Raw genomic sequence first — 20,448 nt, 5'->3', positions numbered from 1 at the left:
GGCCACCTGGTTATGTCGATCCAGGTTACCCAGATTATGTATGCAGTCTTCTCAAAGGTTTGTATGGTTTGAAGTAGGGCTTTAGAGCATGGTATGAAAGGATTGCCAAGTATCTTGTCAGTATTGGGTTTAGGAGAGCTCATGCTGATCATTCACTCTATGTACGTAAGAGTGATGTGGGGATTGTGGTCATTACCATATATGTAGATGACCTTATTATTGTGGGTGACAATGCTATGGAGATTGACCATGTGAAGGGTCTTCTCAAACAGGAGTTTGAAATGAAAGATTTGGGCGAGTTGCGCTACTTTCTTGGCATTGAGGTGATTAGGACTCCAGAGGGTGTATGGCTCACACAGAGACAATATGCTTTGGACATATTATCAAAGTATGGTATGGCTGATTGTAAGCCAATTTCTATTCCCTTGGATGTGAATGCAAAGCTGAGTGCAGAGAAGGGTGATGTTGTTGAGGATGTCAAGATGTACAGGAAGATTGTGGGTAGTCTAATCTACTTGACTATCACGAGGCCATACTTGAGCTACACAGTAGGCTTGGAGAGTCAGTTCATGCAGCTTCCGAGGAAGCCACATTTGGATGGAGTACGACACACTTAGGTATGTGCAAGGGACTCTTGACTACGCATTGTTCTATGCAGCAGATGCGCCATTAGCATTGTATGGGTATACAGATGCAGATTGGGCAGGTAGCATTGTTGATAGGAGATCTACGAGTGGCTTCATGTTCTCTTTTGGGAGTGCTGCTGTTACTTGGAGCAGCAAAAAGAAGCCTACGATTGCTTTATCGAGCACAAAGGCCGAGTACAGAGGTGCAGCAGTTGCGGCGTGCGAGGTAGCTTGGCTACGCACATTACTTGAGGACTTGGGAGTGCAGGTGGACCAGCAGATTGTCATCCATTGTGACAACCTCAGCAGCATGCAGTTGGCTAGGAACCCAGTGTTCCATGCCAGGACCAAGCACATAGAGGTCCATTACCACTACGTTCGAGAGCGAGTGTTGGCGGGCGACATCGACTTGGTCTACGTCGGCACAGAGGAGCAGATAGCGGATATCTTTACCAAGGTCCTCGGAGCTGAGAAGCTTCGACGTTTTCGGACTATGCTTGGACTCTGCGACATGCAGAGCTCGAGGGGGAGTGTTGAGATGTCGAGCTCTACATCATGAGCTGGCATCCACTACGGGTCTTGGCCGCTTACGACATTTACTCACTGGCGCGTTAGGTGACCGACACGGAGGTTCTCTGCCAGTGATTCTACAGCTGGACTACACTTATAGTGCCAGCCTAGTACGCTTCTAGCGAGTTCACACTTAGTGACCGCATGTACATATGTGCTACTTTTCAGTTTTAGCACTAAGTCATTTTGTACTCTCTTTTCTGTAAGAAGAAGAAGAAGCTTTCCATCTCTGTGTGCTTTGTGCTTGTCTTGTGTAGCTCTCTTGCATCCTCATTCTTTACACATGATAGGCCCCTCAAGTGTACTCGTTCTATCGTCAATCTCAACATTCGTCCTCTTCATCTCAACCACTCTAGATCGTAGCTGATCAACTGTGCTCTGTGGCAAAATTTGTCTAGGTGATGAAGCTTTGGGAGGTGACCTGGTACAGGATATTTGTCTAGGAGGTGTATGTGAACTCTTGGTGGGTATCTGTCTAATATCCTGGCCATGCTGTGGAGAATAGGACAATCCAATCATCAAATAATAAATCTCACCCAATGGATCCCTATAAATCCTATCGCGAAGATCTCCAATAAGATATGCCATAATGCTCATGGTTGGCTCAATATACCATCTCGTCTGCTCATGTCTGTATCTACGTCCACAATCATCAACATAAGTCAATGTGTGCTCCAGCCTACGTAACTGCACTATCCTAGGATGTACATGGGTATCTAAACAATCATCGGGATGTGCTCTGTCAATAGCATCATATGGGATGGTCGGTAGGGACATGTATGTGCCCTTGAGTTCATCGGTAAAGAACTCAGTCGTACCAAAATGTCTTCTATGAACTCTGGCTATCTGCAGTATAGAAGGGTCTATGTCGTATGAGAAGGTACCTATGGTATAGGAATGTCCATCATGGTCAAGAAACCAAGGCATGGCTCCTCTATGGCCTACAAAATGTAGCACAATCTCATCTCGGTCCTCATAGTCGGAGTGTCAACCCTAGGCTCGGCTTGTGCCTGCATGGTGGCTCTAGGTGATCTAGCAATCATCAATAAATTTGGTGCATGTGAGTTGGAAAGATCAGTATCTGGTGTGCTCATGGCTGGCAATGTGGAAGGTGGTACCATGTCTACAACCTCTCTAGCATGTGTGCTAATAGTAGGAATAGTCAAAATATGAGGTGTAGCTATCTCTTTGGCTCGTAGCTCTGGTCATGCACTAGTATGGCTCTGCATCCTACGCTCCATATCTGCCCTAGCCTCTGCTATGATCTCTGTTGAGGTCACTCTCCTAGATGGTGGCGAGGATGGAAATCCTGGAGGTGATCGAACCTCAAGATCAATGATTGCCAAAGTCTAGCAGTCTAGGTCAAATCTGGTGCTAGGGGGCAATAAACCAATGCACAAGCTACAAGGCGTAATTTGGCAATGATGAATGGCTATCCAAATGGTAACCGAAATCTCTGTGTGTAATCTGGTTCTAAAATTAGTCACTCGGTCAAAGTCGTAGCCAAATGTAGGTCTAGTAACCAAATCGAGCTCTAATCGCACGTCGGTGTGCTAAGAATAGCCAAAAGCGGCCAAATCGAGATCTCACGTGTGAACAGTTTCTAACTAGCTAAATTGGGTCAATATCAAAGCCAAAATGAATCTCTATCGCAAGTCAAGGTCAAATATGGTCAATCGTGGGACTCTGCGGTGAAATCGAGCCAAAAGCAATATTGCGCGTGAAACAGCTCTAAAGCGTGTAACTTGGAAAATCGTAGACGCAAAATCAAAATCCATGTCAAACAAGGTCTGTGTGTGTGATCTGACTCGAATATGCTAAAAATGGCTCAAATCGACAAAAGCGAACAATTTCGAGTGAAATCTGACTCTCGGTACTCTAAATGCGTCTATTCGTGCTTAAATGCGTGTGAACGAGGCGTGTGCAGATGTTTGATGGATGTGCAATGCAATGAAGAGAAACAAAACAGAGAAAAGCAAACAAAACCAAAAAATTTGTTTTTTGAGTTTTGAGAAAAACTATAAGTTTTTTTTTTTTGGTCTCTTGTGTGTGTGTGCGAGAGAGAAAACGTGTGTGTTTGTGTATGTGTGTGTGTGTATGTTTGTTTGTGTGTTGACTTTCTTGTCTTTTCTTCTTTTGTTTGCTTTGTTTTTGTTTTGTGTGTGTGTGTGTGTGTGTGTATAGGGGTTGGGTCACACGAGGTCAAGGAGTGGAGACTGGCTAGAGAGTGTTTGCAAACGGGGGCAACGAGTGCGGGACAAGGTTAGTGCAAATGTGGATGCAGACAAGGTTGAGCGGGGCCTGGTGGTCACGGAAGCGGGGAAGATGAAAATATACACAAATGCAACAGTTAAAAAAAATTATTCGAGAAGGTAAAATTAACCAAAAAATACCCGAAAAATGCTAAAAACAACCAAAAACTTAGCAAGAGTTCATCATTTCAAAAATTTCATTTCGAATCAATTGTTCACATCAAATTTTTATGATTTCATCAATTTTTGATAAAATTTGAACAATTTTAAGCACTAAATTAACACAAAAAATGCTAAAAATACCAAAAATTAACGAAATAATTACCAAAATTTAATCGAATTCTTTTTGAAAAATATACAGCTTGTTCTACTTGATTTTCAGCACTTGGAACATCAAGATTATAATCCCAATCAATTTCCAATGTATTTGACAATCAAATCGATACAAAATTGATCGTTTTTTGTCTCTTTTTTGCCCAATTTTGACCCAAAAATTAACAAACTTAATGATGCGATTATGCAAATTTTTGCATATATGCTTGATTATTGTGCTTTTCACTTTGCAATGCAATTAATTATACATCAATTTGCAACCAAGTACTAGTTCAATCATCTGTGTAAAAACTAGCAAAATTAAGCATAAATCCGGTAATTAGTGCACACATAATTTTTACCGCAATTTCGACGGCATAACGATGCAATTTTAGCAATAAAAAATATGAACCATCATTGTCATCACATCATCAAACAAGCCATTGCCTTTGACAATTCTAATTGGCACCAATTACGTCATAATTAGCACTCGAAAGTGCGCACTTTGTCTACACATGAACATACTAATTGCACTTAAATTTACACTAATCTTTTGTGTTATCAAACTTTAATCAAACCTGTAAATCAAATCAGCAATTGAGTAGGTTAGTGCACTCACAATTTCATGAGTGACGCGTCGATTTTCAACTCCAATTGACGCCTAAACACATATGTGTGTACTAGCAACTGCTTAACGGTATCTCATTTACAACCAATTGAGCACAAAATCTCATGTATAGCATCATTTTCAATGAAATTAAACACATAAGAATAATAATCACAACTCTAATAAATGATTTAGCTATGTGTAGCACAAAAACACATGTGATGGAGAGTAATTAGAGAGCCTAACTAAGAAAAATTCTCTAATTACACATTAAAAAATCACTCAATTTTAATCAAAATTTTATAATTTCATATTAAAAGAGTGATGACTCAACCTCTAATTAGGCATACACACATGTAAAGCACTTGAATTAGTAGCGGATTAGTAAAAAATTAGTGATCAATTAGTGAGAAATTGGGGATTTTATACCTAAATCTACTCCTAAACACTCAATTATACTCAAAATTTCTCCTCTAGATTCGGCTACCGTCCTTGGCAACGGCGGAAAATGTTAACTCCCTCGTAGAATAGCTCCAAAGAATCAACAAAATTATCAATCCAATGATGGTAGCGACCCGGCTAGGGCATGGAAACATCACACATGGGTGATTGTGTGAGAGAAATGAGATAGAAATGAGTGGGGAAATCACATGAGATTATCTAGGAAAAAGAAAGAAATAATGAAGGGGATTAGTGTATGCACACACGCTAACCCTGATGTTAATCAAAGTTGCTAATCGTTGTATTCTCTACTAATCCTTGTGGTCACATCCTAATCACAACCTCACCCAAGCTCATGGAGTTACGATTAGAGCAATGCATGCACAAATCCTTAATCTACACACTAATCTAATCATGCACACACTACTAGAATCAAACATACAATAGGCAATCAAGAACAAGAGAGCGATTAGTTCTTAATCGACACCATCACTTAGACACTAATACACAACTTAATGAAAATCAAGAGAAAGAAAAGGACTCATCTTCATTGCATGCATACAATCGATCCTTGAAGAGAGTACATGCGGCTCTATGCTTTCACCTCTATAGCCTCCTTCTTCTTCTTCTCTACTCTAGGTTTCTCTCAAAATGATATCTCCCCTTTTCACATAAACTACATTCACTTATATACCTAGGATTTTAAAAGTTATGACCGGCTACCCAAAGTACATGAAGTGAATAAACAGATACAACTTGGAACTCAATGTGAGGCCATGAATATATACATAGCAAATGGAAAAATAATGTCCATGAAAAGGTGAAAATGGATGTTGATGTTAGATGCATCCAACATAAGAGAAAATGCTAGAGAGTGAGACTAGGAATTTACAGGAAATATTTTGCAAAATGTTTCACCACAATCTCCTCTTTTCAAAGATCAAAATCTCAACAAGAAACTTAACAAAATCACTACAATGTCATTGCAAAAGAGTGTTGTTGTTGGTAAACTAGAGGCCTTGCGGGAAAAATCTTGCAAAGTCTCCTCTGTACTGAGATCAAAATTTAAAGGAAAAATAAGCAAAAACAATGCATAAATCAACAAAGAGTGCTGACAAGGCATCAATTTGCATAAAATGCTTAAAGAAACTATGAAACAATTGTCAACTTGGCATGAAAGCACCTATACCCATCTATACATGTCCTATGGTGAGGCCACGAATGGGGATCTCTAGCAACCTAATCCACCTCACCTGGGGTAACCCAGCCCCCAATGTTCAACTTCAAAAAACCTCACACAACGAACTTCACAAAAGGCTATGCAGACACAAGTAGCCATAGTCTAAAAAATGGCTCTTTCGGACCGAGTGTCACAAACAGCCAAAAGAAGCCAAAATCGCTCCACAACGAGGTACAATGGTAGTATCCACAACACAATGTACATCCAAAATGTGAAATTGTGAATGCAAGTCCGCAGGACACGCGCTTGAACAGGCGCCAATGAGTATGCAAGCAAAAGCACAAAACCAGTGCCTTGCGGGGAGTAAAATGCTCTTAACATAGCACAAGCACTCTCAAGTGCTAGTCATGCATAAACCATTTGCATCCAAACTTCCACTAGAACTATAATGGCTATCACTATCAAAGATGCTTGTGATTATCCATGTGCATGTTAAATTGTATTTGAGAGATGTCTCTGAGAAGCCTTCAACGACTATGCATGAGCAATCAAATTCGTCTCTAAACCACAAAGAACATACAAGAACGCTATGGAAACTCAAAACTGCTCTCCAAAAACGTATAGAGCTGCTGCGAATAGCAATCTGTAGCCTGCCTCTCCCACTACTGACAAAGTGTTAATGCTAGAGAGCAGGTGAAAATCTGTATTCGATGTCATCGAAGTCGATGTCAAAGTGATGCTAGGTGTCACTCCTCTATGGAAGAGGCACCTCATTTGTGCATGTAAGATGTCGGCAAAGGAGAAGCCAATGTTGCAAGCCAAGAAACTGGGTTGTCTATGTCAAAAAAATTGAGTATGTGTATATGTATCTGATACTAAGAGGAGAACTCCATCGATGTCAAGAGTGGGTGTGTTCTCAAGGCCTTCAATGTTGAATTTGAGATGAAGTTATCTCTATTTCTATCTCTACACTCTCTCCTCCTTTACTCAAATCAAATGCACAATCTGTTGTGAGAAAATAGCCTCTATGTTTTTTACTTTAGACATACTTACACTCTGAACCATCTAGCAAGTTCTTCTACAAAGTCATAGAGCTCAAAGAGATCTCTGTTTTGATTAAAAACATTTTTAATTCGATTTTTCTAGCTCGTTATGAGAAAAATAGTGACTTGTTGTTAATATGTCCTAAACTAAGCAACCTACTTCTCTCTCTCTCTCTCTCTCTCTCTCTCTCTCTCTCTCTCTTTGAGTCACAGAAAGCTCGATCTCTCTCCTCTTGTGGCTTGTGGATTTAGCCCCTTGCCACCTTGATATGCGAGCTCTATATGCCAAGCTCACATTGACTCCATAGTCATGGAAGCTCCAAGCTTTGATCCATTGCCGATGTAGCCAATGTGAATCTTGCGGAGTGAAGCTTGCGAGGAAAGCAAAAATTCCAAGAGAGGAGTAGCACCACAACCTTCGGCTCTGATACCACTTGAAGAGTGAGTTGTGCATGCAAAGTGAAAGGGAGAAGAAGAGCAGACACAAAGTGTTGATGGAGCTCTTAGTGAGGATTAGAATCCCTCAATACTACTTATTGTTCTATTTTGTTACCATACATATGTGGTAATGATGTGTGTGAACACACTTAGGACCGCCGAGGCATTTTTTCCTTCACTAGGAGCCTGGACTAGGAGGTTTTTTCCATCGTGCATTGTATACGTCCATCATTCTAGGGCTAACTTATCTTTCATTTGTGCACTAAAAAATACACTCTTTGCTGTGTGCCTTGAGCTTCTTCCTCTTCTCCAAGCTGTGTTTGATTCCCTCCAACCCTATTTCCAATAATTGGTATCATAGCACGTTGCATCCTCCGGAGCTTAGTCGCCAGCATTGTAAGCATATGCTTGCTACATTTCTTAGATTTTGGCGAGCTTTTCTGAGCATTAGAAAGTTGACAAATACTTTGGGGAAGCACATAGAGCTAGGTCTTCTCATAATTTCCATTCGGGCTCATTTTGGCCTCCGTTTCCACTACACATGCAATTTCGTCCTTTTGTGTAGAATTTTTGTTAGTGCTATTTTTTGCATCACAGGTCTTTACAGTCTTCTTTGGGTTGTGTTATATATCACGTGTTGGTCTTGCTTCATTTCTCCTCTTTTCGGGTTGTTTTCACATCAAGTAAAGGCACTCTTCATGGCTGACAATAACATAGATGTGTTTAAGATGTTTGCTGCTGAGGATAAATTGGATGGGGACAATTACCCAATGTGGGCTTACATGATGTAACATGTTCTTGTGTCAAAGGGCATTTGTACAAGGTATTGAAGTACGTCATGGTTCTATGGATACAAGCGATATTGAGGATGTTGCAGGTTTTGGTGGTAGGGTTGCTGCTACCAGAGCTATTTTTCCTACGGCTGAGCAATCTTGTTGGGATGTTAGAGATGTGCACGCTCATGCAATCAATACTCATGCATTGATTGTGTTATGTGTGAAGCGCTTTATTACTCCTCACGTTTGTTTAGTTGAATCTTCAAAACAAGCTTGGGATATTATAGCTGGTCTTTATGCAAGTCGAATGAGGCTAAAATTACATTTGTGCGTAAAGAGCTAGAGTCAAAGATTATGCATGAAGAAGATGAAATGGAAAATTTTCTTGCTAGTATCTAGGATATCAATGAGAAACTTATTTCTGCAGGCGAAGTCATTTCTAACAGTTCCCTTGTGCAAACTATTCTTGATGCTTGGCTAGATTCTTACCAGACTTTTGCTAGTACTTGGAGACTTATGACCCAAGAAAATCTTAATGTTGCCAAGTTTGATGCATTATGCACATTGATGTTGCAAGAGTCACTTTCAAGAAAAAACAAGGCTAAACAGTGTGCAATTAAACATGCCTTTATTGTTGCTGAAAGAAAAGTGATAATAGCAATGTAGCCACTTCTCATGGTTCTTCTGTGAGTGGTAAATCACATGTTTCTAATGCTTCTGATGGCAGCACTTTGTTTGGGAATTTTGGTGAAAAAGGCAAGAAGAAGATGCATTGCCATTATTGTAAAGCAAATGGTCACTTGATCAAGTAGTGTCCCAAATTGAAAGCAAAAGAGGCTAAGAAGAAAGAGGCTAGTTACACTACAAGTGCAACACTTGTACAATATTTTGTGAAAGGAGATTGTGATGTTGATGTAGATGCAGAATGGGAATTTAGTGCAGAGTGCACTTATGATCCTTCTATCCATGATTCATGTATGTCCCTTGCTGTAGATTCACATGTGTGGTACTTTGATAGTGGTGCTACAAAGCACATCACCTCTCGTGACTTGTTTACTTCTCTTGAGGTTGTTCCTTATAGGAATACGGTCACTTGTGCTAACAATGCCTCTTATCCAATCAAGGGAAATGGAAAGATTGTGATGACCGCTACGAATGATAGTTTTTCCACACTTGTTGATGCACTTTATGTACATGGGATCAAGAAGAACCGTTTGTCTATACTTGCACTTGCTAGACTTGGTCTTGTTGTCAAATTTGTGGATGCCAGATGTACAATTCATGATCTCAATGTTGGTGATGAAATTGTTGCATCTAGTATTTTGTGTCATGGGATGTATAAGGTCACTTTGTATGACAAGTGTGGGCAAAATTTTGCAAATGCAGTTATGGATTCAAAGATTGTTTTAGATGCATATCTGCCTTACTAGATAGAAAGACAGTTTCATTGAACATATGGAGAAGACTGTATTGGTAACACTCTCCCATCTTGCATGCTTTGTTTTAATCTTTGGTGTTGAAATGAACAGCTTCCCCCACTCATTTTGTTTTTGTTTTTCTTGTTGTGTTTGTACTCACTACCTTTTTTGATTGCCAGTCATGTTTACTTCGTTAGCGTAGTGTGCAATTCCAAATCCCTGGCCTGTCGTTATCCCACGTGGCTCCTCTTTTTATAAAAAAACACAGCGCTGAAAAGCTCTAAAAAAGACTACGTCGTCAAAAGCTACCAAGTGAATAAAATAAAAAAAGAATTATGCGTTGCTCTTAGGAGCAATTCGATTTTCTCCACAAGCAGTTTGCAGGTTTCCAGAAGTAAGCATTTTGCAAGTTGCAGCCACAGTAATTCGATCTTCTCCACAAGCACTTCGCAGGTTCCAGTCCGGGATGTCGTCGGTTGGACTGCACTTATTGCAGGATATGCCCAACATGGGCAGGGTCACGAAGCTCTGAGCAATTCCAAATCACTGGCCTGTCGTTAGCCCACGTGGCTCCTCTTTTTAGAAAAAAACTCAGCGCTGAAAAGCTCTAAAAAAACTACACCGTCAAAAGCTACAAAGTGAATAGAATAAAAAAAGCATTCTGGGTTGCTCTCAGGAGCAATTTGATCTTCTCCACAAGCAGTTCGTAGGTTTCCAGAAGTAAGTATTTTGCAAGTTGTATCCACAGCAATTCGATCTTCTCCACAAGCAGTTCGCAGGTTCCAGTCCGGGATGTTGTCGGTTGGACTGCACTTATTACAGGATATGCCCGACATAGGCAGGGTCACGAGGCTCTGGGCTGTTTTGGAAGCGAGGGCCTCTCTCCGGATGCGGTCACCTATGCTTGTGCCTTGAAGGCATGCGGTATTATTCAAGACGTTGATCTGGGCAAACAAATTCATGACAAGATTGTTAGTCAAAGGTTGTTGGAGAGGAATGTCGTGCTTGGCAATGCGTTGGTATACATATATGCTAACTGTGGTGTACTTTGGAAAGCACAACAAGTTCTGGACGAGCTTCCCAACCGAGATGTCATCTCTTGGACTACATTAATTGTAGGATATGCCCAACAAGGCCAGGGCCAAGAAGCTTTGAATTGTTTCCATTGTATGCGAAATGAGGGTTTCTCTCCAGATGCAGTCATCCATGCTTGCATTCTGAAGGCATGTGGCATTATGCGAGACATTGATATGGGCAGACAAATTCACGATGAGATTGTCAATCAGGGGCTGTTGGAAAGAACTATCATGCTTGTCAATGCTTTGGTTGACATGTATGCCAAGTGTGGTGTACTTTTGAAAGCTGAACAAGTTCTTGACGAGCTTCCTGATCAAGATGCTATATGTTGGAATGCTGCAGGTTATGCCCAATAGGGGCAGGGCCAAGAAGCATTGGGATGTTTCCAGCGGATGCGAAGCGAGGGCTTCTCTCCAGATGCAGTCACTTATGCTTGCATTTTGAAGGCATGTGGCACTTTGAAAGACGTCAACACACGAAAGCAAATTCATGATGAGCTTGTTAGTCGGGGGCTGTTGGAAAAAATTGTCGTGCTTGGTAATGCTTTGGTTGACATGTATGCCAAGTGTAGTGTACTTTCCAAAGCACAACAAGTTCTTGACGAGCTTTATGTCCGGGATGTAGTCTCTTGGAATGCATTGATTGCAGGATATGCCCAACAAGATCAGGGCTAGGAAGTGCTTGGCTGTTTTCATCGGATGCAAAGTGAGGGCTTCTCTCCGGATGCGGTCACCTATGCTTGTGTTTTGAAGGCATGTGGCATTATGCAAAACGCTATCATGGGCAAGCAGAGTCATGATGAGATTGTTAGGCAGGGGCTGTTACAAAAAAATGTCGTGCTTGGCAATGCTTTGGTTGACATGTATGCCAAGTGTGGTGTACTTTTGAAAGCACAACCGGGATGAAGTCTCTTGGAATGCACTGATTATAGGATATGCCCGACAGGGGCAAGGCCAGGAAGCTAAGGGGTGTTTTCAACGAATGCGGAGGGAGGGTTTCTCCCCAAATGTAGTTTCTCGGAATGCACTTATAGGAGGATATGCCCAGCAAGGGTGGGCCAACGAAGCTCTGGACTGTTTTCAATGCATGCAGCAAGATGGTATTTCCCCCAATGCAATCACTTATTCAATGTGCTCTATGCATGTAGCCACTCAGGTTTAGTCAACAAGGGTCAAATGCATTTTGATAACATGAGGGAAAAACATGACATTGCACCAAACAAAGAACACTATACTTGCATGGTTGATCTTTTTGGATGTACAAGGTTCTTTGACAAAGCAATGAGAGTAATTACGATGATGCCATTCTCTGATCATCGTCCAGTTTGGGTCTCCCTTCTAGGTGCTTGCCGACAATGGGGAAATTTCCAGCTAGGGAAGTTTTCTTTTGAGCGTGTAGTCCAACTAGACCGACATTATGGGGCAGCATATGTCTTAATGATTAATATTTATGTAGCTGCTGGGATGCAAGAGGAGTTAGAACATATTGAATGCATGAGAATAAAAAATGCAACTTGGAATAAGCCAGGATCTGGCTGTTGCGTTAATGCAAGTGGAAATGCTCAATAAATTTGTTGTTGGGGATACCAAGCATCCACAAAGCAGACAAATCAAGTGACGAGAATGCAATGCTTGCACGTGTACGGAGAGGAGTGAGAGAGGAGAGTACACAGTATTGGATGGAGATGTGCAGCAACACACCAGACCCTTATTTTTTGATTGTGTGTATATAGATAAAATGAATATTAAGTTAAGGTTAGTGAGATGGGGGTTGGCCATTCTGGCCTGGGCCCATTGGCCCTTTATGCAACGAACAAGATCTTGAAATTATATTCCCCTCACGCGCATTGGTTTCACAAAATCTGTCAGTTGATTCCAAAAAGGTTTTGCATTGTCAGCATAGTGAGAAGTTGGCAAGAACTTGAGCAAAGATCAATTAGTCCACAAGTTAAAGCTTATGTGTCACAAAGAACATTCACGTTGAAGGGTGGCCAGATGCACACTCCAACTCCCACACCTGACGCCACTTTGAACACTTCTCTCGAGGTCTTCCTCAATCCATAGGACGCCATGGAGCCTTGGGCTGTTTCCAACAGATGCAAAGTGAGGGCACCTCTCCAAATGCAATCACCTACGCTTTCGTCTTGAAGGCATGTAACACTGCCTTGATGTCCGGAATGTCGTGTCTTCAAGTGCATCTCATTTCCTGACAGTGATAGGACTAGGGAGCTCTGGCTGGCTAGCTATTTTCAAGATGCAAAGCGAGGACATTTCTCCTAATGTAATCACCTATGCTTGCATCTTGAAAGCATGTGGCACTATGTAGGAGCAATGATCACGTATGCAAAATGTGTTGTTCTTGGAAAGCACCAAAGAGTGCTTGAGGAGCTTCTATCCGGAATGTCGTCTCTTGGAACACATTGATTGCAAGACATGCTTAACATAGAACACTCTGGGCTATTTTCAGCAAATGCGAATTGAGCATCTCTCTTCAGATGTGCAGTCACCTATGCTTGCATCTTGAAGGCATGTTGCAATTTGGAAGACACTAGGACGGACAGAAGAAGTCAAAATGATATCGTTAGTCAGGGGCTGTTGAAAAAAAATGTTATGGATGCCTTGGTCGACATGTATGCAACTGTATACTTTGAGTCAAGGGCTGTTGAAAAAAGAAGTCATGCTTGTATGCTTTTCGACAGTCATACTAACAAGAAAAATCACAATTATATTGTTAGTCAGAGGCTCTTGGAAAAATATGTCATGCTTGACAGTGCCTTGGTTGATATATATGCCAAATGTGGTGCACTACAAGATATACCTAACATGGCTATGGCAATAACGAAGTAATGAGATTTTTCACCAGATGCAAAAGAAAGGTGCTTTTTCATGGCTAGGATGTTTTCATGAGATATGCACAACATGGTTGTGGCAATGAAGCATTGAGATGTTTCTAGCAGATGTGAAGGAAAGGCCTTCCTTCAAATGCAATCACCTATGCAATTAGGGGCTATTGTGGGGTTGTTGCAGAAACATTTTGTGCCTGGCAATGTGGCAAGCTTGATGAGTCTAAAACACTACTTGACAACATGGACTATGGTGTTAGCAGGTTATGCACATGAAGGACGAGATTGATTTGTTCTATGATGTTGTCAACTTTCCAAACTTCAGTTTGGAACTAATTAGAACAAGAGTACATATAATGCAGATGGCAAAAATAATCCGGTTTGAACTCTTTACACCAATTGATATTGATCACCCACTGTTAATGTGCCTTTGACAGTTGAGCACCATCCTTCTTGCTTCCACCATATTTGGACATATGAAGCGACGAGTGAATTTTGATAGGCTTTGAATTGACACAAGCTGAAATATAAAAATTCCCGCTTCTTCCTAAAGTTTCTCCACCCAAATAGTCACAAGCATATCTCCTTCATCCTCCATGGTCGTCTCTTGTAGTAGGTTAACAGCAGGAGATGCCTACCATCGTTGATGCAAGGTGCATCGACGATAGACATTCAATCGCGCGGTGAGTAAGCATTATCATTCTGTAATTTTTGACATTTTTGACACTGCGAACGCAGTTAGTGAACACACTAAGAATTGCACGCTACCGTGGGAATGACACGTTCCCTCGTATTATAAAAATTGGGGAGGACTGTGCAAACTCCCCCGTGCAAGGAAACTTGCATGTTTTGTTTTTTTTGAAACATAAAAATGGAACAACAAACAATTAATAACATTGAAATCTTGTATGATTACGAACATTGAGCTTGACAAACCTCTAACCCTCCTCGTGGTTTTATCCAAGGTACCCCTCTGAAGCACTACGATCGGTATCTCATTCTTTCGAGGTACACCTCTGAACCACGGCAATCGGTAGCCTCTCTCTCTCTCTCTCATCCTTTTATAAAGTTTTTCACTTGAAAAGTATTGAAATGGCATATATAGTTTCCAATATTTTGCTCGAGAAAGATTTAGAAGAGTTACGACAACAAGGAGTGGATGCCTCACTGGCATCTAGAGGAGGGCGTATGCATGTAACTATGAATCGCTATGAGGTACCTTGTGATTACCAAATACCAACAGTTGCCTTTTGGTTTGAAAGAGCTTGCTAAGGTTTCAATATGGGTCTAAATGCTTCCATGCAAACACCTTAAGAGCCAAGACAGGATCAATAGGAATTGTCGTTGTTGATTGTTTCACTTTGATTTGGGTCTGCAATGCAGTCTTGAAGAGTAAGTTTTGTTGGGACTTTGTGAAATAGAATGACTGGAATGTGGTAAAAAGAGGCTGGGATGCACAAGTTCTGGGAGAAGCTCCTCACAAGTTCAAGAGTGGTATAGAAGCTCTTATGCAATTGAAGGTAGATAATCCAAAATTCAATGACCAATATTGCCCTCCATTTGTGATTGTGGACAACAATGGAAAATCTATTGGTCTAATTGTTGATGGTGATGTAGTTATAACCTTCAACTTTAGAGCAGACAGAATGATCATGTTGCAAAAGCTCTCGAGTATGCAAACTTTGATAACTTTGATAGGGTGCGTGTGCCTAGAATTCACTATGCGGGTATGCTTCAATATGATGGTGAGTTGAAGCTCCCTAGCAAGTACTTGGTGAGCCCTACCGAACATCAGGTGAATACTTCACAAACAAAGGACTCTGAACCTTTGCATGCAGGTACAGTTGGAAGAGGCCTGACGAGTCATCTTTTTGTCATGTTAAGGAGGGCTATGCAGAATATTTAGAAAATCGTTTTGGGTGCTTGAGACAGCGAGACAATGAAGTTTGGACATGTTACATTCTTCTGGAATGGGAATCGGTCAAACTTATTTGATAGCAAGCTGGAGACCTATGTGGAGATATAGAGTGACCAAGGTATCACTTTTAATGAAAAGCCTGGCATGAAAGCCCTCCAAATTGGTGAGAGAGCCAGGGACGCAATTTTAAGTGGCAAGTATGATTAGGTAGACTTCAATAACATTTACAAGTTCATGGTTAAGAATTTTCTTCTTGATTGATGTTGCATCATGCTATTTGTGCTTGTAGGTGCGGGTGAATCTTGGGTACATGGTGGGTCATACAGGTGACATGAAGGCCACAATAGTGGGGTGTGAAGCTGCTGATAAGGCTGTTAAGCAGCTATTCTGGTCTCTCTCTTTCTTTATCACCCAAGTGGTAGCTTGGTATCTTGGTTTCCTCTTTGTAACATGTCTCAAGTCCTAGGCTTGTCATAGAGTTCTTTGGCACACAAAACTACATATTCAAGAGCATAGTTCAAAATATTACAATATCCAAAAGGATGGTACACTCCCAAGCTACATAGTTGATGTCCTAAGAGAGGCATACAAAAAAGTTGTTCTCAAATTGGATTAGAAACACCTCAAGGAAAGGCTTGAATAACATCGTCAATTTGAGAAATAAGTCTCTCAACATTGGCAATTTGTCCGACCATCTTGGCATATACAACTTTAGTGTCGATTATCATTCATTTGACTCTATCGTGGTGATTGTTGATATTGTATAGTCAACACTTCTCGAGCTTCAACTTTTGTTTGCAAGTTCAAACAAAAAAAAAGAACTCTCATACATGGACTTTGGTAAGCTTGATCAATCTGTTGCATCTCCCATCCAAAAGTTGATTTATGGAATTCCCTAAGACTAACCGACTCCAAGAGGGAACAAAGCCCAAAGAGGGAATAAAGCCCAAAGCTTTCAACAGATGAGGAATGTCATCTTCCTAGCTTTGACACCTAGGGCATTTGCCGTTTGAGACACAGATACTCTCAGCTTTTTAACCTGTTCAAATGGCTTTTGATCTCTCCCTCTTAATACAAATTTTGATGCTTTTACTGGGAAAAAAAAGAGCGTAGTTCATACTAGTCTTCAAGAATTGCAAACTTGATGGTTTCTAGTACTTGGTAGACTTTTTATTGAGCATCATGAACACATTCATATTTTTGATGAATTAGATTGGAAAGAATTCACCTTCGAATTTTGAAACTACTTCTCACATTTTCAACCATGACCTATACCTACATACATTCCGCTCCAGCCATAGCGCGGGCTCTCCACTGTGTCTCGTCACAAAATCCTTGAGCATTGAGAGTCACTTATCCATATTGTGCATCACATGTATCTTTTGGTCACATACATCATATTTGACCACCCAAAACGATAATAAAAAATCACATGTACCTTTGGTCTTACAGGTCATATTTGTCCATCGAGGACGATAATAAAAAATATACATCTCTCTCTCTCCCACCCCCCACCCCCCAAGTTTTTGTCTTTACCCTCGGACTCTGCGGCTAACGAAGCACTCTAGTTGAAGTGATGGAAATTCAGGTTGCTAGATTCATAAAATTTTCTAAAGCAAGCTCTAGTTATGAATGTAAACTTTTGACAAATTTGTGCCTTTGCTTTGGTATACTGGATGTCACTAGTGATATTATTGCCATTGTCCTAGCCGTGCAGGACAAAAGTGATGATCTTTCCATTTCTGTTTGAACAAGCAATGAACTTACGGTTGAAGGATGTGGAGTTTCGGAGTTGCATTGATAGTTTGTCCACCTAATGCTTCATTGTAGGTTCATAACATAGATCCTAGCACATTTAAGGGCTAAAGAAATTGTGCTTTTATATTATGCCCTTCTTTGTTGTAAGAGTTCCAAATTCTATAATCACGTTTAGGAACTTTCATCTAACTTTTCTAAAAGTTGAGTTGATGCCTTCCTTCTTGATTAAAATTAGACGGCTTTTTTCACATGTAATTGCTTCTTGATGTTTTGTAAGCTTGTAAGTCATTTGGAAAGGTCTATGAAGCATTTAAACAAGTTGTGTGCCAAGTTTGTGGATGTTATAGGGCATTTTTTTAGCGAAGGTGCAAAAATCCATAGTATGAAAAGTTAAAATGGTGTTTTGCTTTTATTTGTAGCTCTTGAAAGGCAAGCTTTTTTATAATTGGGAACTGTTCCAACGAACATATTTCTCATAAGGTTAGTGCTCTCTCTTGATGGGTGGATTGTACTCGTGCTTGACACAAAATGAGTATTTGATCCTATGGCAACACAAATAATCACAGTTTTAGCAAAGCTCATCTAACCACTTCTATCCTTCTCCCTTGATGGTTTGTCGTGCACCTTTTGATTATAGCTCCTTTTGTGAGAATGAAATGTCCTCTGCTGGATAATTTAGAACTTGTACAACATGCTCCAAACTCTCTTTATTTGTTTATGTTTTTCTTGCTTTCAATTCCCTTGTTCCCTTGTAGCTTCTTCAACTCATTTTCCGAAGCTTTTATGCTGCATGGTAGAGCTTCCATTTTATCTCGATGGATTTTGGTGGCAATGATCTCCTGTGATCTTTGCAGAGTGTGTTATAAACTCCTTTTCATAACATCAAGAATGAGTTACTTGTGTTCAAGAGATCCTTTTTCATACCAACCAATTTCACAGTTATGATGAACATGTTTTCCATATTGTTTCAATTGTATCCACGATAAATTTGCAACTGATTCAGATAGTTGACTCTTTGCAACAAGATTTCATTAACGAAACAAGCTTTGCACTCTTGTTTACTAGTAGTTGCACATCATCTATTAAGGAGAGTTTTAGTTCAGTCGTTAAATGAATCAACAAGCCTCATTCCAAATTTTCTTGTTGGCCTTCCAGAGTTCTTCAACTATTTGTTCATCTCACTCCTTTCTCTAATATAATGAATAATCCTCTTTCTCTAGGATGTTTTCTAGCCCTTCTCCATGGGAAAAGCTAAGCCTATATGCCTTCCACTCCCTTTCTACCTTTTAGATTTCAAAATAGATTGATGCCATCAGGCCTAACTACCCACTTGCCACCCACATCGAGGGAAGATGTATGTGTAGAAGAGAGGACATCAAAAGGTCTATTGTTTGTTTCGAATGACATCACTAGTTGAGGTGTGGTGTGCCTAGGGATTCTAGATGGAAAGCCTATGGCCGCTTACATCATTTTGAAATGTGTGTTGCTATCATACAAGCACTCATAAGGCTGTCATACTTTCTTACCTTGCCACTTTTCTAGGCAAAATCATAATCATATATGTGTTACTATACATATGTGGTAGTGATGTGTGTGAATACACTTAGGACCCCCGGGGCATTTTTTCCCTCACCAGGAGGTTTTTTCCTTAGTGCATTGTATCTACGTCCATCATTCTAGGACTAACGTATCTTTCCATTGTGCACTAAGAAATACCTTTCTTTGTTGTGTGCCTTGAGCTTCTTCGTCTTCTCCACGCTTTGTGTGTTTTCGTGCAACCCTATTTCCAACAATTGGTATGAGAGCAGATTTGTGTTACCCTATACATGTGGTAGTGATATGTGTGAACACATTAGGACCGCCAGAGCATTTTTTCCCTCTTTAGGAGGTTTTTCCCCCCGTGCATTGTATATATGCCCATTCATTCTAGGGCTATCTATCTTTCCATTGCACACTAAGTAACACACTCTGAGTTGTGTGCCTTGAGCTTCCTTCGTCTTCTCCAAGATGTGTGTGTTTCTCTGCAACCCTAATTCCAACAATTGGTATCAGAGCAGGTTGCGTCCTCCCGAGCTTAGTCGCCAGCAGCTCCATCACATGCTTACTCACTTTCTCTGATTTCTGTGAGCTTTGGCGAGCGTTCGCAGGTCGGCAAAAATTTGGGGAGGGCTCGTAGAGCGTAGTTTTCTCACATTTTTTATTCGGGCTCATTTCAACCTCCGTTTCCACTACAGCTAGGTTTGCACAAGCAATTTCATCATTTTGTGCAGAATTCCTGTCAGCACCAATTACTGCATAACAGGTCCCATACAGTCTACTGCGGGTTGTGCTATATAGCAAGTGCTAGTCTCACTCAGTTTCTTCTCATTTCGGGCAGTTTTCACATCAGGTGCATACATTTTTCATGGCTGACAACAACACAGCTTTGTTAAAGATGTTTGTTGCTGAGGACATGTTTGATGGGGACAATTACCAGGTTTACATGATGCAACATGTTCTTGTGTCAAAGGGCATTTGGAATATTGTGCAGGGCATTGATGTATGTCCTAGTTTTGAGGATGTAGGTAATATTGAGGATGTTGCAGGTCTTGATGCAAGGATTGCTGTTGTTAGAGTTGTTTGCCTACGGTAGAACAAGCTCATTGGGATGTAAAGGATGTGCACGTTCATGCGTTGATTGCATTGTCTGTAAAGCGCACCATTACTCCTCACGTTCGTTCAACGAAACCTACAAAACAGGCTTGGGATATTCTAGCAGGTCTTTATGCAAGCAACAATGAGGCTAAAATTGCTTTGCTGCGTAAAGAGCTGGAATCGAAGATTATGCATGAGGAAGATGATATAGACACTTTCCTTGTTGGTGTTAAGGATATCAATGAGCAACTTATTTTTGCAGGTGAAGTCATTTCAGACAATTCCCTTGTGCAGATTGTTCTTGATGCCTTACCAGATTCTTACCAGACTTTTGCTAGTACTTGGAGACTTATGACCCAAGGAAATCCAGAAGTTGTCAAGTTTGATGCATTATGCACATTGTTGTTGTAAGAGTCACTTTCTAGATAAAACAGGATTAGGCCATGCAGTTGAGGAGGCTTTTATTGCTTCTCAAAGAAAGGGTGGTAACAGCAATGCATCCACTTCTTATGGTTCTGTTGTGAGTCGCAAAACTTTTGTTCTAATGCTTCTGCTG

General features: G+C 40.7%; 1 protein-coding gene across 2 annotated transcripts in view; it reads left to right on the top strand.

Moving 5' to 3' along the window:
• LOC147436833 (uncharacterized) overlaps positions 1–20,448 on the top strand; it is a 41,005-nt gene that overhangs the window by 17,472 nt on the left and 3,085 nt on the right. The window contains exon 7 of one of the 2 annotated variants that reach the window (XR_015184769.1): positions 17,678–17,738. The gene's annotated coding sequence lies outside the window, so the exon portion shown is untranslated. Of the gene's footprint in view, positions 1–14,547; positions 14,569–17,677; positions 17,739–20,448 lie in introns of those variants that run through there. The other variant, XR_015184770.1, reaches the window with a different exon arrangement.

Source organism: Adiantum capillus-veneris, chromosome 17, assembly GCF_014529385.1.
Source record: "Adiantum capillus-veneris isolate H3 chromosome 17, ASM1452938v2, whole genome shotgun sequence".
NCBI classification, from domain to species: Eukaryota; Viridiplantae; Streptophyta; class Polypodiopsida; order Polypodiales; family Pteridaceae; genus Adiantum; species Adiantum capillus-veneris.
The sequence above is the reverse complement of the archived record's forward strand: the minus strand, read 5'-3'. Positions and strand labels throughout refer to the sequence as shown.